Source organism: Nicrophorus vespilloides, unplaced genomic scaffold (assembly GCF_001412225.1).
Source record: "Nicrophorus vespilloides isolate i.1.1-1 unplaced genomic scaffold, Nicve_v1.0, whole genome shotgun sequence".
NCBI lineage: Eukaryota > Metazoa > Arthropoda > Insecta > Coleoptera > Silphidae > Nicrophorus > Nicrophorus vespilloides.
In genome coordinates, this window is record NW_017100093.1 from 150,050 (window position 1) to 168,868 (window position 18,819).

The following is an 18,819-nucleotide window of genomic DNA, read 5'->3' on the forward strand; positions in this document are numbered from 1 at the left end:
TTCAACTTTAAACGGTAAAAGCGAAAGGACAAACAAAAAATATATATAGTTATCCAGCATTTCCTGGGGTTGTAAAGTTATTTACGGTGAATGACGTTCGGTACGAAATCGATAAGCCGATTTGTGCCTCCAGCTCGCAGATATATCCAAAAGGAAAGATAACAGCTCCATAAACGATGCCCCAAAATGAAAATGTATGTGTGCAGATTTCTTCTTTCGCCCTTTGACATGATTGATGCGATTGGTTGATCTCCGAAGCAACACGGAATACCATAGCAACTAACCATCCTTTTGCACGAACTTCGACATTTCCATCGTCTATCGCCGCATCATTATGAATACCGCTTATTGTTACCACTAAGCTCCATTCTGACAATTGGGAGCTTTATATTATAGAAACAAAAAATAAAAGTGCACAAATAAACGTACATCTCTTGATGTATCAATAAAACTTTGAGAAAGAAACATTCATTATTTATTTAGTAATTATTTTATCGCATTTATTCGCATAAGTTTTTACTTAATATTATTTAGGAAACTCTGCATTACATATTGAAAGGTAATAAACTATAAAATATTCTTAGGCTCAAACTAAAGTTAAAAGATTTATACCGAGATAGGTTGTCAAACATAAGTAATTCCAAAACAAATCTTTTCTTATTGTAAAATACAAGAATCCATTAGAAAATAAAGATTTTTTAAGAAACTGATAAAAATAAGTGATTATTGAAAATAGTGTTAAAAATAGATTGTTTTCTTTCAAATTGATATACATATATTATTTTCATTTTACATATTATGTGTATACTATTGCTACATACTAAAGAATTTCTGTTCGGAAACCGAATCTTATTTTGTTTTGTGGTTTGAAGCGAAATGTTTGATAATCAGTGCTTCCAAGAACCTTTGTTTTTTTTTTGTAATAAACATATATGAATTAAATATGTTTAAAAATAATTATAATAATTAAATTCAGGAAGTAATATTTATTATGTTAATATTATAATTTTATTTTTTATGTTTATTTAATTTTAATTTGACACAAAAAAAAATCATGATCAAAACTTTCATTATGTAATTACAAAAATTATACATTATAAGTTTACAATAAAAAGAGATTGTTTAAAAATATTGCACTATTGTTATATTTATTTGCATTTATTTAGTACACTTTAAATTTATTAATTAAGTATACTTGATTAGATAGGTAGGAAATAATTATATATTCATATTACATTCAAAATTGTCAATACATTTTTATTTATAATTTATAATTATGCATTAAAATTATCCCAATTCTGTATCTACTTGAAAAATAATTAATGGCATAAATTATAATAATTAAAATAATTACATACTTAAAAATGTTAATAGCATTTTCAATTTTTTTTTATAATAATTAAAAAAATACAATAAAATCATATTTTAAAAATTAACTTTTTAAATAATGTTTCCTGGATTTAATTTCATGAATTAATGAACAGTAAAATGAATATTTTATTATATTTAATAATAAGAATAATTAGAAATAATTGCAAAAATACTGATCTAACAAGGTTTGTTCTCTACAGAAAAATGTCCGATCTGAAATATTTGTAACCACTTAGAAATAGTCACAAGGGATGATGCATTCACTCCATATGCATTCACTCCATATGCATTTTGGCATTCCTGAAAAATTTGCATAAGCTTAAGTTGACGTGGAAATCCTTAGAGATTGACAATAAAAAAATTCTCTGTTGAAGGTGGAATTTCTATCAACCTTACATCACTAATCTTGTATTGCAAAAATCTTCTTGAAATTTGACATGAAATATCGTTGGACTTTCATAAATTGATAAACAACTTTTGTTTTTTCAGAAACAAATGAATTAACGCCTACTTAGTTAACTTTTGTTAGACCCCTCGTACTGATAAAAAAATCATTTTTCCGTTATTAATTAATTAATTTACTGAATTTAATTAAATTCTATTATTATTTTATGAATTTTTACATATATTTTTTTAAATACTCAAGAGACTTGAACCAATTTTCATACATCGACCGCTTTTGTTTATTAACAAATTAATTATTTTGAAATAATAAATTATATAATAATGTGATTAATTGAATATACTCAATAAAATCATAGTGAAAATTATTGCATATGAATACCAATTTAATTTAATAAAATATAGAGAATACTAAAATATATACTATACGGTTCATTTTAAATTTATTATAAATAAAATAAAGTAAATAAATTTATAATGAAAATATAATAATTTATTGGCCAAAACATACTGAATGTACATGGTTCCACGTGTATTTTTTTAACGCGTGTCACTTAAAACAAACAACATTTTCTTTATAATTGCCACAAACTCATCATCTTCATTGCTTGATTTTTTATCAATATTTTCTTATACTAAGTTTTCATAAATTTGCTGATATTCGCTGCAATATTTCATTCAATTCTGTCGAAATTTGAGGCTCGGTGAATTGATGCTTTTTTATGTAAGTGTAATAACGAGTTTTTATAAAAAGTACCATGTATATACAGTTCTAGTTTAAGCATAAACAAATATTATTACCTAAGTTGTCAATTTTCTTATTATTTGCGTGCACCTTTATCTTGTTTTCTTTTCACTAAGCTTGTAACAATAGTTAATGTTTTAGGGTCGCAGAGTAAGAGAATTTACATTGTTTTCGAGTCCTGTCGTCCGAAATGTTGTAATTGATTCTTGCGAAGCGCAAAAGACCCAGCAAATTTTTCTACGATTAATCATCAAGAACTAAGGGTGTATGGTTTATGCGCTCTTTTAATGTTGCAATGCGTTCCGCGGACAGCAGAACCATTAATCAAAACCAAACTGCCCCTTTGCCATTCCATTCCGACTACAAGATAATAGCGATTATATTTAAACTGGGATATATATCCAGCTCCGTGTCCACTGCGGCATTACAAATTGCTAACAATGATACCCAAACGTAAGACTGGAATCCAACCATTCGCAAATCCAAATATTTAATAATAAATATATCAAATCTATTCATTCGGTTCTTGTTACCTATTAATAATTTATCATTTTTTTCTTGTATCACCGAATGCGTATATACAATAAGAGATTCCAGTATAAATAGCTATTATGTATTATTTCGCATTTGCTAAAAGCCCCTGATGGTTGGAACGGTGAAGTCATTGTAATAAATCTGCAGCTGAGGCTGCAACGATCCCTGTTACATAACTAAAGCAGTGCACTCAACGATTCCTGCTGTACGTGATGTCGTGGTACCCTCTGATTGTTTCTGGCTTTGGGTTTGTTCGTGAACAATTTACATTGTTTCAATCTAAATATACCAGCAAACCCACGATACAATTAATTTTAGTTAATTAGGCTTTGATTTTGGACTGAACTGGAATAGTTGTTGCTATTTACAAGTCGGTTTTGTATACTATTCGCTAATCGAGGTATAACTGTATTTCTACAATCCAATAGAGATCTGTATTGAAAGAATGTTAGAAAATAACTTATAATTTTAAAAAAATATTGAGTACTATAAAAATATGAAATGTAAAAATTACCATAAAAATTAAAAAAAAATATTGATCATTAAATTTAAAGAGATAATTCAACAAATCGATTCAATTTCTATACAATGTAGAAACTACATAATAATTGATACAAAATGTAAAAAAAACGTGTAGTAAATGATATATTATAGCTATGACCACTACATGTTTAAATTTCAATGGTTAAAATAAATAGTAAAACATTATACTGCGTAATACAAAGATCTATCATAAGGTGTCAATAGAGTATATTAATTAAATCTAATCTTGTTAACTACAATCCTGGCTTAGTTAATTAAATTTTACTAGTAATTGACAAATATAATCTTCAGAACATAATACTTGATAAACACTAATTGAGTTGTCTTAGTCTAAAATTCAAAAATGAAAAAAAATATGTATAAGTCAATTATTTTAATAATTCTGATATATTCAGACATCGAAAATCGTGACAAACTTTGCGGAAAACCCAATAATAAAATACCTAATTGTATTAATATTTTTGCAAATTTAACATTAATAGCTTCGAAATATTTTTTATATAGAAATATTGATAAGAATTAATGTAAATTACGCTCCTTCATTTTAATTATAATTAACTTCTTCTTTTAAAACATTATTTTGAAATGTAATTAACTATTCCATTCATTAGTTAATTGGAAATATGCAATTAAAAATTAACGAATCAAATAAGAGTCTAATAAATAAATGAAAGGCCAAAGTATACGTTGTGGCGAAACAACAAAAGAAGCACAAAAATAATGAGTCATTAATATACATTTACTGATAATTAGTGGCGTCGATCGGGCGTGCGTTATGGGAAATCCAAATTATCGACTCAGTGTTTAACAAACACAACTAGCGAACTAAGTTTACAACATAATTACATATTACCGCGATTTAAGCTTTAAGTTAATTAGCAATCTAAATTTACCGCTACCAAAGTTTGCGGCACTCGAGGATCCACGGAACGCAATTAAAAATACACACTCGCTCGCACACTGTGAAAAGCATCCAGAATTAAATCCAGAAACATAGATACATAGATTTGGAGCCGAGATTGGTTCTGCGATTGCTTTGCTCATTTTTCTCCACGGAAACTGTATAATTACTTATCTCGGGAAAGTTCGGATTGCGGGGCTACTGGAAATTGCTGGATTCAATTTTTGGATATAAATCCCGGATTTGTAATTTTATTAGATTGCATATAATCCGGCGTTTGGGCTTTAAACTTGGTAAATCTATAATTACTCTTGAATTGAGCAATGGGAATCAATGCTTTTACGGACATACGTTCATTTCACTCACTCTATCGTCGTTCTTTTGCTGAAATTGTAAGAGCTTTGTGCAGTTTTCAGACCAATGAAAATGTCCGCAATATAGCAATGCGCATGGAACATTGCACTTTTAATGGTTAATTCCCGCTCGACGATTGCTAAACTTCGCAAGCTATACATATACGTGGTCTTGAACAGAATTACTGACCTATATATTTAACTGGTAGAAAGAAACTGTATTGATAATGATAATGGTACAAAATATGGATTATATTACTATCATATAATACCCTGCATTATTATATGAACTTTTCTTGCAACGGAACACTTCGTAAATCCTGAAATTTTCACGGAAAACTTAATTTATGAATCAGTATGAGTCAGTAATGTATTAAGTATTTGTTGTAATTTTCTGTTGTTGTTTCCTCTTATCCTCTTAATTTGCAAAAAACGGAGTGTTGGGTGTTAATAATAATTTTTCAATTTGATTTCTTTTTAAAGTATAAGACAATATTTATTTAAAATTTTAATTCCTTAGATGAAATAATTATCCTAATTATCAGCATATCTATTTTTGTTATTTTACTATCATTGCGAAATAGATATCATTCATCATACTTGCTTAAATGCGTAAAGAAGAGTAGAATTTGATAGTAATCTTCTAAAAATCAAACGTTTAAAAGTTTCCAATAAATGGTTTTATCTTTGGATTTTCTCAATTCAATTATTCCACAATTTTTTGAAGAAAAATCACTGCTGGTGATTTTACTAGTTTACACATAGATTGTACTGTAATTTCAGAACTTTCAGTTGAATTTCTTGAGCATAACTACCGTTAAAATTAGTATTTTAATAAACGCATAAAAAAATGTTCAGAATCTGTCTGAGCCAAAAATTGAAATATAGATTCCATACAAATGCTAAATTGCACAATTACTAAGATGTCGGGAAAAAATGTACGTTTGTATAATTATCAAGTATGTTCATGCGAATGTGTGTACCAAAAAAAGTTATATAAAAATATTAATGTATATAGAAATCTGATTTACGTACGCTAAGTGAGTGCTCCTTGCCGAATTCAGTTATACTCTTTCAATTAGAATAATATACTCGTTATAATAAAATATCATAATTATTTATTACTGCTCTCTGTAATATAATTAATATAAAGACAAAATTGGTTATATCATCAGATTACGTCATATATTATTTACATAATAAAACACGAACATTTCTACAAATTTTAACGGAAAATTATAACCATAAAACTTTAATTTATAAATGAATGTAATTGGATGAACAATAAACTTAAGAGTTCTTCAAAGATTTAATAAAAAGGAATGAAGAAGCGTTTCATTAATGATTAGAGTGGATGTCATTTAAAAAGTTCAAGTTTTCAGGCCGAGCAAAAGGTCTGTGTGTGTAAATTTTTGTTATGCACTTTGCGTGGCAATAGTCTCGGTTGTGTCCGTGCCGCACACCGAATAGCGCTTTAATAAATCTTGTTTACGGCATGCGTGACCATTTTCAAGGAGAAACGCATAAAAAAAGCTTGGTGGTGGGACCAGGCATTGTGTAAAACCGCCCCCCAATATGAAGCCCCTTGAGTCAAACACACAAACCGCACTCTGTATGTGTGACCCTCACGATATTTTCCGCTCCGGTCTGCTCTTTTTGCATACAAATTTGACAGGCTTAGTCGTACACGTCTTTGACAGTGAATATCTGGCCCTATAAAGTACACTCTACAAAATGATACTACATATTTAAATTGCATCACTATTTTTCATCAAGTTATGTTCATAGACATTATGTAGACTACATTTTTCACTTGAAAGAAAAAGAAGTAAAGTTTTTTTATTACATTCTTGCAGATAAAATATTAGGTATTAAATATTTAGTATATTTTTCAATGAATGATTATATTAAATCCTCAATACTCATAAGAAATCTTACCATAATTATAGCTAATTGATAATTATCAATTAATTAGTATAGTATAACAGAAACAAATACAGTCGATTCCTCTTAATTGTGACAACCGGTTATTAGGGACAAATCTTAAAGAACGAAAACAAAACCGAAGAAATAACAAAGAATTACTACGCTTTTTCGGAACAATATTCCGTTTAATTGGGGCATTAATTATTAATAATGTGTGTATTCCCGTAGCGCTTTGGATTCGCACGTGAATATTTAGCGCTGGAGTGGATATTTGATATCATTATGTATAAGAGTACAAATTTTGTACAACTACAATCTCGCTAACCACTTTGGACAATTTTATCCAGAATACATAATTTAATTTAAGTATGAACAATTCAATTTTTCTATCAAAATTTATTAAATACATATTTATTGTTTGAAAATGTATATCATTTTCTATTATGCAATATGGATACGTATATTTTTGTGACTTGTTTTATTTTGTGAAATTTATTAAATTAAATATTAAATAACACTAATTCAGTAATGTATGTGGAACTTCGGATAAAATGTACTAAAATGTACGTGTCCCAATTAAGCGGAATCATCTGTATACGAAATCATTCAGAAATTTTCAATCAAAATCAATCACTGTCGTTGTCAGTCAAATTGAACAGTATGAAACTGAATAGATTTTTTTTTGAAGATTTTATAACAAATGTTAGTCAAAACTACCGATATGCTAATATTTTGTGTGTTTACCATTAGAATTGGAATAAATGAGAAATATTAGCAGATGAAACATCAATTGTATTTTGAAATTCCATGTAAATTATTTATTAAGCAATAATATATTCAAATATTAAGTTTTCTATTTTTGCCAAATGTTTTTTTATTTTTTAATTATATCTAATCAATAAATTTAGAAAACTAAATAGGAAAATTCAAATTATAATTTATTTGTAAATGAATGATATTACTATTTTTAGTCGTTTAAAACTAAACTTTAAGAATAATAAGGAAACAATTAATCGATTTCAAACCAAACTTGTTGGAAAGGTTGCAGGCGCACTTCTGTATATTCCGAACAAGAAACTTCAACAGGAACTTTTAGTTTAAACCGTCGATGAGGTAATCGTAATTCACATTTAACTTAACAAAAGCTTCAATACTGAATGAGTAAATGCTTGAAATTACCGAATTCAAAAGATGACATTATTTAAATAATTTATTTGAAAACAATATTCAAATTTCTATTTAGAAAAGTTAATTTTTCATGAAACATTTTTTTTAAATTTAAATTTTAAACAACTAATTAATAAGAAACTAATTAATTGTTAAATACATGAAATTGAAAATATACGTCACTTTAATAATTTCGATTTATTTTTATTCAACAAAAAAAAATATTTTAATATATGAAAATGCTCTAATGAATAAAACAAGTTTCAAAATTATTAAATTAAATTTACTAGAATAGAGTATTAATTATTTATTCAAATTAAATAGATTGAACATATATTTTATACAATATAAGATTCGTATATTTCAATTTTCAACTGAAATTACTAAAGAAATAATTTTTAAAAAAAAGTATCTTAATGAATGTAGCAAGAATAGAGCAAGTTTCGTTATTGATCTCCGCCTTTGGGAATATAAAATAATGCGAATGAACAGTAAAAGAATTGAGCAAGGAAAGAATCAATCCTCGGATTTCTTAATTAAAACCGTTCCATTGTGTGTAACACAAATGAAGCGAAATCAATACGGGCAACAATTGCATCCAATCACCCTGCGCTTATTGGAAGCCGTTTGTTCTCACTGTTTAAGTTCATCCACGTATCTTATCAATTTCCTTAAATACAAAGTCATTTCGTTCAATTGCAGGACCTATTGCAGAGGAATGTGATAAACTGTTCTAATGCAGTTACAATGAACGGAGGAACACTTCTGCAGTAAGCGCCGTTCGCTTAACACCTCTAATTTCATATTAAGCTTTGCTGCAATTTTATTTTTATATTCAATTGGCTCATTCAATTCCATTCCAATTTCGCTAATACCAACTCAATTAACTGTAGTGAACATTTTTACTTGTTAACTTCGAAAACTATATCAATTAATTACAATTAATATAGTGACAAAGAAGTCAAATTCTAATATATTAGAAATGCTAAAATAAAAGTAATAAGATAGAGCAAGAACCAATACTTTGTTTATTCAAACTTTAAAATTATGAAAGACAATGTTTTTTTAATATATAATAATATAATATGGTCATATTGATTATACAATGAAATCGTTTGTAAATAGTGAAAATGAGAAATTGATGAATTTAATATTAAAACTAAGCTTAAATGAAATAGATTTAAAGTCGATAATGCTTTGCGGACTAACGTTCCATTTGCTTTGTCGAAACCCCAAAAGGAACGAAGGGCACGTCTGCTCTAGTCCAGTGGCCTTTTGCATTAATCGTTTGATTAACCTCTATGTACACATGAAGGTTTTCTCTATTTTGCGAAGCCCAGGTTGTGCCCAAACCGACCCTTGAAATGAAACTAGTCACCTAAATCTAACAACATCCTGTATCCTAGCCACGCCCTGTTCGCTGTTCGCACTTCCGTCTTCCTTTTTTCACACTGAAAACTAGGCAGTATTGCAGTTATCCGCCGTTATCAACAAATTACACGTCCGCGCAGTAACCCTGATTGCTGATTGTTATCAGCCAAGTTTAGAGTCGTTACGTAATCTCGCCTATCGTAGAAGATCCATCCTTTCCGGTTTCCACCGACTACCCGCAGATTAGGATACACTTAATTTGGAAAATTGTTTTCGAAATATCGACTCCAGACCGCGCCAGCTTAATTCACGGAATTAAATCAAGGAAACTCGAGATACGCACAAACGGATTAGAATAAAAGCAAATACTCCAGAACGGAAAAAAAAACAGATTTAATTCTTTACAGAGATAAATTTTGGTTTAAGAATGGTTTTGTATAAACGCAATTGGTAGTAACAGGAAAGACAAATTCATTCATATTTCTGATAATTAGAATTTTCTAAAAAAAAAATCAAACTTAAATTCAATACCGTGCATTGTGTTTAAAACTGTTTAAAACCGGACAATTTCAGTAGAATAAGTATACAAATACTAATTTACTGTAATATTTTATTAGAATTTATTTTTATTTTACTTAATTAAACTTTAGTTTTTTTTCTGAAATTTACAAACCGGACTATTGTGAATCCGGACTATGTAAGGTATTTCTGTACATTGATAATTAAATAAAAATATAAAATTATTCTTAGTATTTTTTAATAGATGATAAATATTTTTAAAATTTTAGTATATTTTTTTATTTATTTCAAATATAACAAATGTATGACAAAATACATAATTTATAATAAATATGTGTTAAAAATCAATATTAATTTTCGAATAGTTATATAAATAATTAATCAATCCTTTGATAAAACTTTAGAGAAATATTTTCTACAAAGTTAGTTCAAGAGTGCTCAACAGCGGGTGTGGTAAAATGTCATAAATCTGGTAACTTTGCATCACGGTCAATTGGTTGTAGCCATAACAAGTTTCGCAGTTTGTTATACATTTCAGTTACAAAAGCTAGATGCTCTTTGTTACTTTATGCATGCTTCGTGTACTTTCTTTGTTTATAGTCCTATAAATGTAACATTACAAAACACTACAGATAATACATCTACTGAATGTTTCTTTATTATTAACAACTACCATAAAATTATGTGTAATAAAATACCCTAAAAATACCCTTATTATCAATACAGCAATATTTCGCATGCGTTTCCGCCAATATCTTGGCTTTTTTAAACCGGACTAATCGAAGAGGAGCAAAAAGAAAACAATCATTTTTGTGCAAAAATATTATAAAACCTACAAATGTTAAACACACCTGGTTTTATATTTAAATTGTAATGATTACATACAAGCTAAAGTATTGTACACGAATTATATTTGATATTGTACGGTTATAGAATTGAAAAAAGATGTATATTTTCATTATACATATTTATTAATACGAATCTCACTTATTGCAAATATAACCAAATGTATAAAAAAAATACTTATTTTATAAAAGCTATTATATGTATGAATATTTTAAAATGTATATATTTGAAATTATTGGAGCTAAATTAATTAATTTATAAAGCGAACAATACTGTTTTATAAAACGACGAAACTCGATTCATTTATATTGATATTCATTTTTACAAAAATATTATACAACAATTCTCAATATAAAAATAGAGAGATGCAATAATTAAATATAGTTCGACTATTATAAAGACTATTTCAGTTCAATTTGTTCGTTCGCCTTTGATTGAATACATTAAAGATCTCTAAAAAAGGCAGCTCTGCTTTCCAACTTTAATTTACAATGTTCCCAGGTTCTCTTTAAAATTTGCGGGTTTTAGCCAATTAACACAAACTGGGTACAGAAAGAGTTTTAAAACAAACGCTCTGCAATTTGGAAACTCTATGTACCGTGTTTACTGCAAATTTAAATGTAATTTAAAATTACCAAACAAAGAGATTTTATTTCTCTGTTTTTGTAAAACATTATTTGCATAGATTTATTTATCAAGTTATATTTTATTTAAAAAATATTACATTTTAAGAGCAGTGACCGACAATTATCTGTGAAACTTATATACAGTGGAACCTTTATAACGACTTTAATCCGTTCCAAAATTTGCGGATTTTTACTCGTACAGTGAAACATATTCAAAAATACACATATTATCTGTAGCAGGCGCGCAATCCAAATCTCATCGTCACTCGTTATGCGAAACTTCGTTCGTTAAGCGAGTCATTTTTCTTACAATTCATTTCGTTAAGCGAAATGCTCGTTATACGAGGTGCTCGTTAAGCGAGGTTCCACAGTTTTCAGAAGTTGTACTAAACGAAGAAATTAACATAAAAGAAAAATATTAATAACCAAAGATTTAAAAAGGTGCTTAAATGACAATAAAAACGTTTTAATTTTTTGGTAAAAACGATCCTGATTTCAGAAGAAGTTTTATTGTTAATCGATTAGTGTTAATACTTTTAAAATGTAATTTAACTTTGCGTGTAAGTTGACTGTTTATTGAATAAAACTTTATTTAAAAATATTACGAAGAAACGAATCCCCATTCTGGACTTAGTATATTTACCTCTGAAAACGAAGTATTACTTAACGAAGGAATAACTCTAGTAAATACTTCTCTTCAATATACTTAAATAAAAATAATGTTTAAATACTTATAGAAATTTAAAAAGTGCTGTGGAACCTCGCTTAATGAGCAAAATAAATTGTAAGAAAAATTACTCGCAAAATGAAACGCATTATCGTATATTACATTAGTGTATATGGAGAAAATATTTTCACTATACTTTATATTGATTCATTAAAAAAAAATACATTTATGTAATTCTAATTTACATATAAAAGGAAACCGCAAAAACACATAATAATATCTCACTTGATATATTTTTTTCTAGTAACAGTGTGTTACAATTATATGATTCAAAGTTAGAAACGCAACAGAGACTCGCTCAAAGTATTTGTGTGTTTGTGTGTATATATGCATTTAAGTGTATGTGCTGATATATTTCTCTATAATTTCTTATCCCGTTACACATCTTTAGCGGCATTTCATGTGCCACATTTACATGCAAAACTTGGCTCCAGATTACTGGTAGATTAAGTTTTGATGTTTATAAGCTTTTAATGTTCTCCGACCCAAACGAGCTTGATGCAAAAGTGAATTTAAATCATATTTAATATTAAATATGATATCCAACTTTCTCGTCCGCATCCTCCGAAACCAAAACATCCATACAGCCTACTTATTATTATGCAACATTCGCTAATTACATTTTTAATTATCAAAGACGCGCTCGGCATACTAATAAGAAGTGCATTTGAATATTTTATTATGAAAAGAAAAAAAACTTAAATTAAAATATGTTTTCATAATAATCATATGATAATTTATAATAATTATTTATTATAAGAAATATTAAAAATGTTTAAATAAATTCTACACATAAGTTACTTTATAACATAATTACTATATCTTAAAGCAGTGATTTTCAATCAGTATGACAGACCTAGGTGTGTCGCAAATTTTAAAATATATATAATTAAATTATTGTTCAATGAAGTTGAAAGGATAATAACTTTCACTATAGGCACTGGATACTAAAATGCTTGTTATAAATTTCCTTGCAACAGGCGAAAAAGGTCCAACGTAGGAAAACAATTTGTTTTGAGCGAGGTTACAGTAAGAATCATCAAGAAAATTGAAACCGCAATTTTCTGTCCGTATATTTGTCTTTAATCTTAACGACAAAACAATGAATATGAGTAAGTTTTATTATTATTTATGTATTTACAGGAATACTTCGTTAATTGTTTATAATATTGTGTACAATTTTTATAGTATTTATTTTTATTACCACTCAATTAAAATTTAGTTTGTTTTGATACTTTAAAACCGTATTATGTCAGATACAAAAAATATTATACTGTTATAGTAAATCCGGACAGATCGAAACCGCAATATGGGAAGTATTGCTGAGATATAAAAGTTATTTAGGCTCAATTAAAACTTAATTCTGAATAATGAATAAATGTGCTGATTGTTTGATTATATTTATTACATAATAATTAGTAAATGCAATATATCACATACATATTGGATACGTATATCTAACGCAATGATATTTAGTTGGTATGATTTTGTATTGCATTGCTACAATACGCAAGGGGGATGATTTTTTGAATGGGCATATGTATATATATATATGGGATTGGCAATCAAACTTGAATCTCCGACAGAACATGATAACATGCGTTTACATAAAGCGGCAATGCGATGCGTTCCAATTCCCTCCCATAATGGAAACAATATTTACAATCGTACCGGTTTCCCCATTTTTATAAATAAGCTTTATTTCAAGCCAACCGCCAGGGGAATCCAAGTTCATGCGCTACCAGAAGACACAACATAGCACACAACCTACATGGATCGGGCTGCAAGAGTCTTCCAGTTTTTGAAAGATGCCTTGTTATTAAATTTCCAAACAAATGCCTTTTCCGGGCCAAGTCTGAGGGATCCATTCCCGCCGCTCTTTGCCATTTTCTTACCGGATGGGAGACGTAACATTATTATTGTGGAGAGCCTTTTGTTTTTATTTAGCTCCGGCGATTTATGTTAGGTCCGAGCTTTTATATGACCGTCCAGACTTTCGCTGGGGTGGAAAAGGCCTTCCCTCCAACAACACTCTTGACTCCGGACTAATGGATCGCAATACATTTTCACGTATAATACAAAAATAAACATTTTCCACTCACAAAGATAACTTCTATAACTTACCCCCTCTTCTCATACACACTGACAGAATGAAAATTTCGTCCAATCTTCCAACAACACACTTAGATTCACCACATATAAAATAACTATTCTCATAGTGTTTAGATTGGCCAGCGCACAAACTAACGAACTAAGTTTTAGCTTATTTCAGCACGTACAAAACAAATAAAAAACTTATGTAATATATATGTAATATCTTAAGAAAATCTTAGATTGAATACAGCACAATTTCAATAGTTTACGCCTAATTTACTTGTAAATGTAAATATCATCAACATAAGTTAAAAATAAATTATAAAATCATTTCCTGAAACCTCTCATAAAGTTTCAACTCAAGATAGAATATATCAATGTGTACGACAAAAACAAATTGTTATATATATTGCAAACAAATTTAATTAAAGCACCATTGTAATAGTTGATTTAATATTATTACTTCTAAATTATATAACTATAATCAATAATAGTTAATATCATTACCTAAAACTTTATATTAAGTAGCAGATTATACCATTAACAATTTAATAGCGATTAAATCCATTAAAAATAAAATATTAAATTATATATTATATATTATATATGTATGACTCACCAAAATAAAGCTAGGATTATAAGCTTATTATATAATCGATGAATGACACAATCTGCAAAAAAAAAACAAAAATTAAATTAATATACAAGCATGAAAGCTATTTTATGCGGATCATCGAATTAACAATAATATACAAAATTAACAAAATAGAAAGCAAGGGTATATTCAATTCATGTTTTGCATATTATCTATTTTGAGCTGTATAATAACTAAGGATTGCGGTTACTGTACAGATTTATTCAATCTACTCGAGGCACACCCACACAGAGTGAAACTAGGTTTCTCTGTAATTTGGCTTTCTCGTTAAGCGAACATCCATTTGGATGACCTAAAAGAATACATCACACAGAACAAAGTGATTCAGTTTGTATAGCAAATACAAAATGGAAGTGTAATTCGCAAATATACAAAAACCTTCAAATTGTATTTGTAATATAAAAAAATCTAGTCCAATTTTACGTTAAATTAAATTATTTAGGTTTATTAATTAATTGGGCAACAACCAAAAGTCATTTTTTGGAGCCTTTACTATTGATATTAACAATTGTTTATTAAATTATTAAGAAGAATGTATGAATAGTAAATTTAATTATGATTTATTATTTGAAACTGCTTTTAAAAATTAATAATGCAAATTTATTAACTTTTTTTCAAAAAATACGTTGCAAACTGCATTTAGAAAATCATATCAAAAATTAATTAAGTTTGTATTCCTAAAAACTCAATCTAATATAATAATAACATAAATATGTAATACTATTGTGCTGTATTTAATATAGAAGTATTTGTTGCCTGAAAATGCTCTTTTCAAGTAATAAATAATATATTTAGTTGTCTCTTATTAATTCAGAACAGTAAAGTGAATATCGAGTGTTTCTTTAATGTAAGAACCGAACGTTATTAATATTTTATTATGTAAACAACCTGCTCAATGCGTAGCCAATGCACTTACATTATCAAATAATTCTTTGTTTTTCGAAACACTTAACAATATTAACATTCAAAAGTATATTGTAAAACAATTTCATAATATTAGTATTATATTCATTATATATTATGATTTAGATCCAATAATCAGGATTTTCAGCTTTAAACAATTTCTTAATATGTATTGTATTAAGACTCATTTCATTACGAAATCGTTTTAGAATTACATAAATTTGTCTGTAGTGTGCCCATATAATTAAAGAACGTTGCTACCCAAAGGATTAGTAGTACTCATCAATATACGTAAATTTTATATATATTTATTTAAAAAAAAATGAATATTCAGTCTGCCTGGAGAAGTGATTGAACATTATATTCACCAACAAATAGGATTATTGTACTATAATTAGGTCAACAGCCCTTTGTTCCTAATTGGTATACGGCTTTATTTTATCTATAACCTTATTGTTACTGTCTAACAATTGTGACTCATTAATTAACCATGAAAAACGTTATTATATTAGAAACTTATCGAATGTACAAAATGATGGTTGTAACGTTGCAAAGTTCATTAAATATAAAAACTACGCTCCTCCATACAATGTGAGTTCCGGTAGAGTTGAAAGCCAACCGTGAAGAAAGACGGTTGTTGCCTCAGAGAGAAATGAGAAGAAACGAGATGCTATGAGGAGAGCATAAGAAACGTAGTGCTATGAGAAAAGCAGAAAGTAAGGTGTTCTTCGTCTCCGCAAAAGGAAGTGGCGCCCAGAACCCAGAACCTTCCCACGTCAAGGACCTAAAGTCCAGCAGGAAGTTGGAGATTTTTTTGTTGCTAGTATTAGTGCACGATCGTCACGCAGACGTGTTACATGGATTTTCAGAAAAAAAATTGAAAAGCTTTTTAGTAACGATTACAAATAAAATGAAGACAAAGTTAAAGTACTAGTTTTAATTTTATGGTGAAAATTATCGTGATTTACGAAGAACATTTATTGATAAGCAATCAGTGTTAAATGCAATAACTCAGTTTAGGCAATTGAAAGAGAAACTTTCCTTGTTTTCAAAGCTTTTCATTTTGTTTGTAAAAGAACGTATTTTCATTCTCGCCATAGCATCTTTCCCTTTTTAAACGAAGTTTCGCTTAACGAAGAAATTTAGTGGAATGCCTCTTATTTCTTAAGGTATGACTGGAATCGTAGTAAATAATCTAATAATTGATACATTTATTTTGTTTGTATGTAAAAATAAGCGATTCTGCTTAAAATTTATACAGTCAGCAACAGTAGATACGTGAATTTACTTTCTGGTTATTTCCTAACTGCTCATAATATGGAATTTCCTGCCAATCCCACCAGACACAGAAAATGACTTTCTACGGATAAAGATCGGCTTTGGAAGTGCTTCATATCGCTTTCTTCGGAGCCATTTTAGAAGTTACTCTAAATTATCTATTTTTCATCATCCTTCGATATTCGCTAAAAATCTTTCTTCTTAAAGTATAATCTCAATAAACACAATATATTTCTTCATCAACTTAGCATAAATTAAGCATTATGAATATTTTAATCAGATTACTTACAACTTAAATCTTTGTTTCCTAACATATTAAAACTATTTATTTTCATGAATTTTAAACTTTGGTACCTTATGTGTTACATAATAGTTTAAAGTATTAGGTATTTCATAAAATTACTTTCCGGGATAGGAGAAGTTTATAATTCAGCTAACAATGATATAAATCAAACTGTTTACAAAACTGTACCTATATTTATATTTATTTTTTCATATTATTTCCGCAATATTTTATCCAAATAGTGTCATCTGTCCCAGTCGCTTTTGTTTACTTTTTATTGATGGAATAAGTTTAAATTTGTTTCTGAGAGAGAATAGTTTCCACTCTGCAAACAGCGAAGTTGAACGATCCACAAATCCACGTAAAGGATAAATTAGCATTAGCATTAGCATCTCCAATATTGAATGCAAATATATTAAAAATGAAGTTAAAAAAGTTTTCCTTTTTTAAATGCGTTATTGTTCTTCATGTATTCATCTACTACACCATTTGGTTATGTTTCGCAGATTTTGCGAGCAGCATCGAACGTATTAGTAAATAATAATAAATTAATTATGGCTTAATACAACCAGATTAGCTTGTAATTTATGTTATGATTTAATTGGACAAATATTCATTAAAGGAAACCTCGGATGCGGGAACAACGGCAACAGCAACAGCAGCAGCAACAACAATGATTGCGTGTACATGTGTGTGTCTATGTGCTATATTCCCGTGGCAATTATTTTAATTACGTTTCGCATAAAATCGTTCTGAATTTAATGATACTTTAGTTAATGATAAATAATAACGGGTGGAATTTCACAAGCTCTCATTAACGAGCGTCCGTCTCCTGTGGCTTTCTCGATAAAATTTAATTATTAATTTCGTTAATTGTCGAAATGTTTCGATGGTGAACTTAAGACCAATTATTTTCTTCTAAGCGATCACCTTTATTTCGCAGACTCTTCAACATCTGTCTATTCTGTTCTATTCGTTTTTTTTGCGCAGGATTCTATTTTCTTAAGAGAGAACGATAAATAAGGACAGCGCGAGCTACGAGGATCGAGGCCTGCCTCCTGCTGCCAGTCCGCGTGAAAGTAGTTCCAAAGAAATCTTCCAAATAAATATAAAGTGAGCACACCAACGAATTTCCGCAGAGAGAAGAGAAGAAGAGGATGGGAATGAGGGCGGCGGCATAAACCGGAAGTTGGGTGATAAATGAGAGGAACTTGCTTATGCTTCCGCATTTAAAATTCCAACCAAACTCTGAGTGTGATCTCAACAAAGAAAAAAAAATAATAATACGAGGATAACATCCATGAAAAACAACCGACACAGATCAAAAACGAAAATCCAAAATACAGTAAGAACTCGCTTAGCGCTGCCTCGATTAACGCTAATTTACTATAAACCTTAAAAAAGCTCAAAATCCGGATTCAAATTATGGCGGCATTGATTCAAATATAATACGATTATTCCCAAACGCGTAGCGCTGCTTCCCCAGAATCTATGCTTGTTTGAGTGTTTCTGGTGAGAGCCAATGACGACCTTCAAGAACTGGCAGAACAAGAAATTGAAGAATGCGAAAATACT

The 18,819-nt window shown here is 28.7% G+C and overlaps 1 long non-coding RNA gene across 1 annotated transcript in view; it reads right to left on the bottom strand.

Moving 5' to 3' along the window:
• Positions 1 to 14,798, bottom strand: part of LOC108567648 — a 91,738-nt gene extending 76,940 nt beyond the window's left edge. Inside the window, exon 1 of the long non-coding RNA XR_001891253.1 lies at positions 14,745 to 14,798. This is a non-coding gene — a long non-coding RNA (uncharacterized LOC108567648). The remainder of the gene's footprint in view (positions 1 to 14,744) is intronic.
• Positions 14,799 to 18,819: the final 4,021 nt, after the last annotated feature.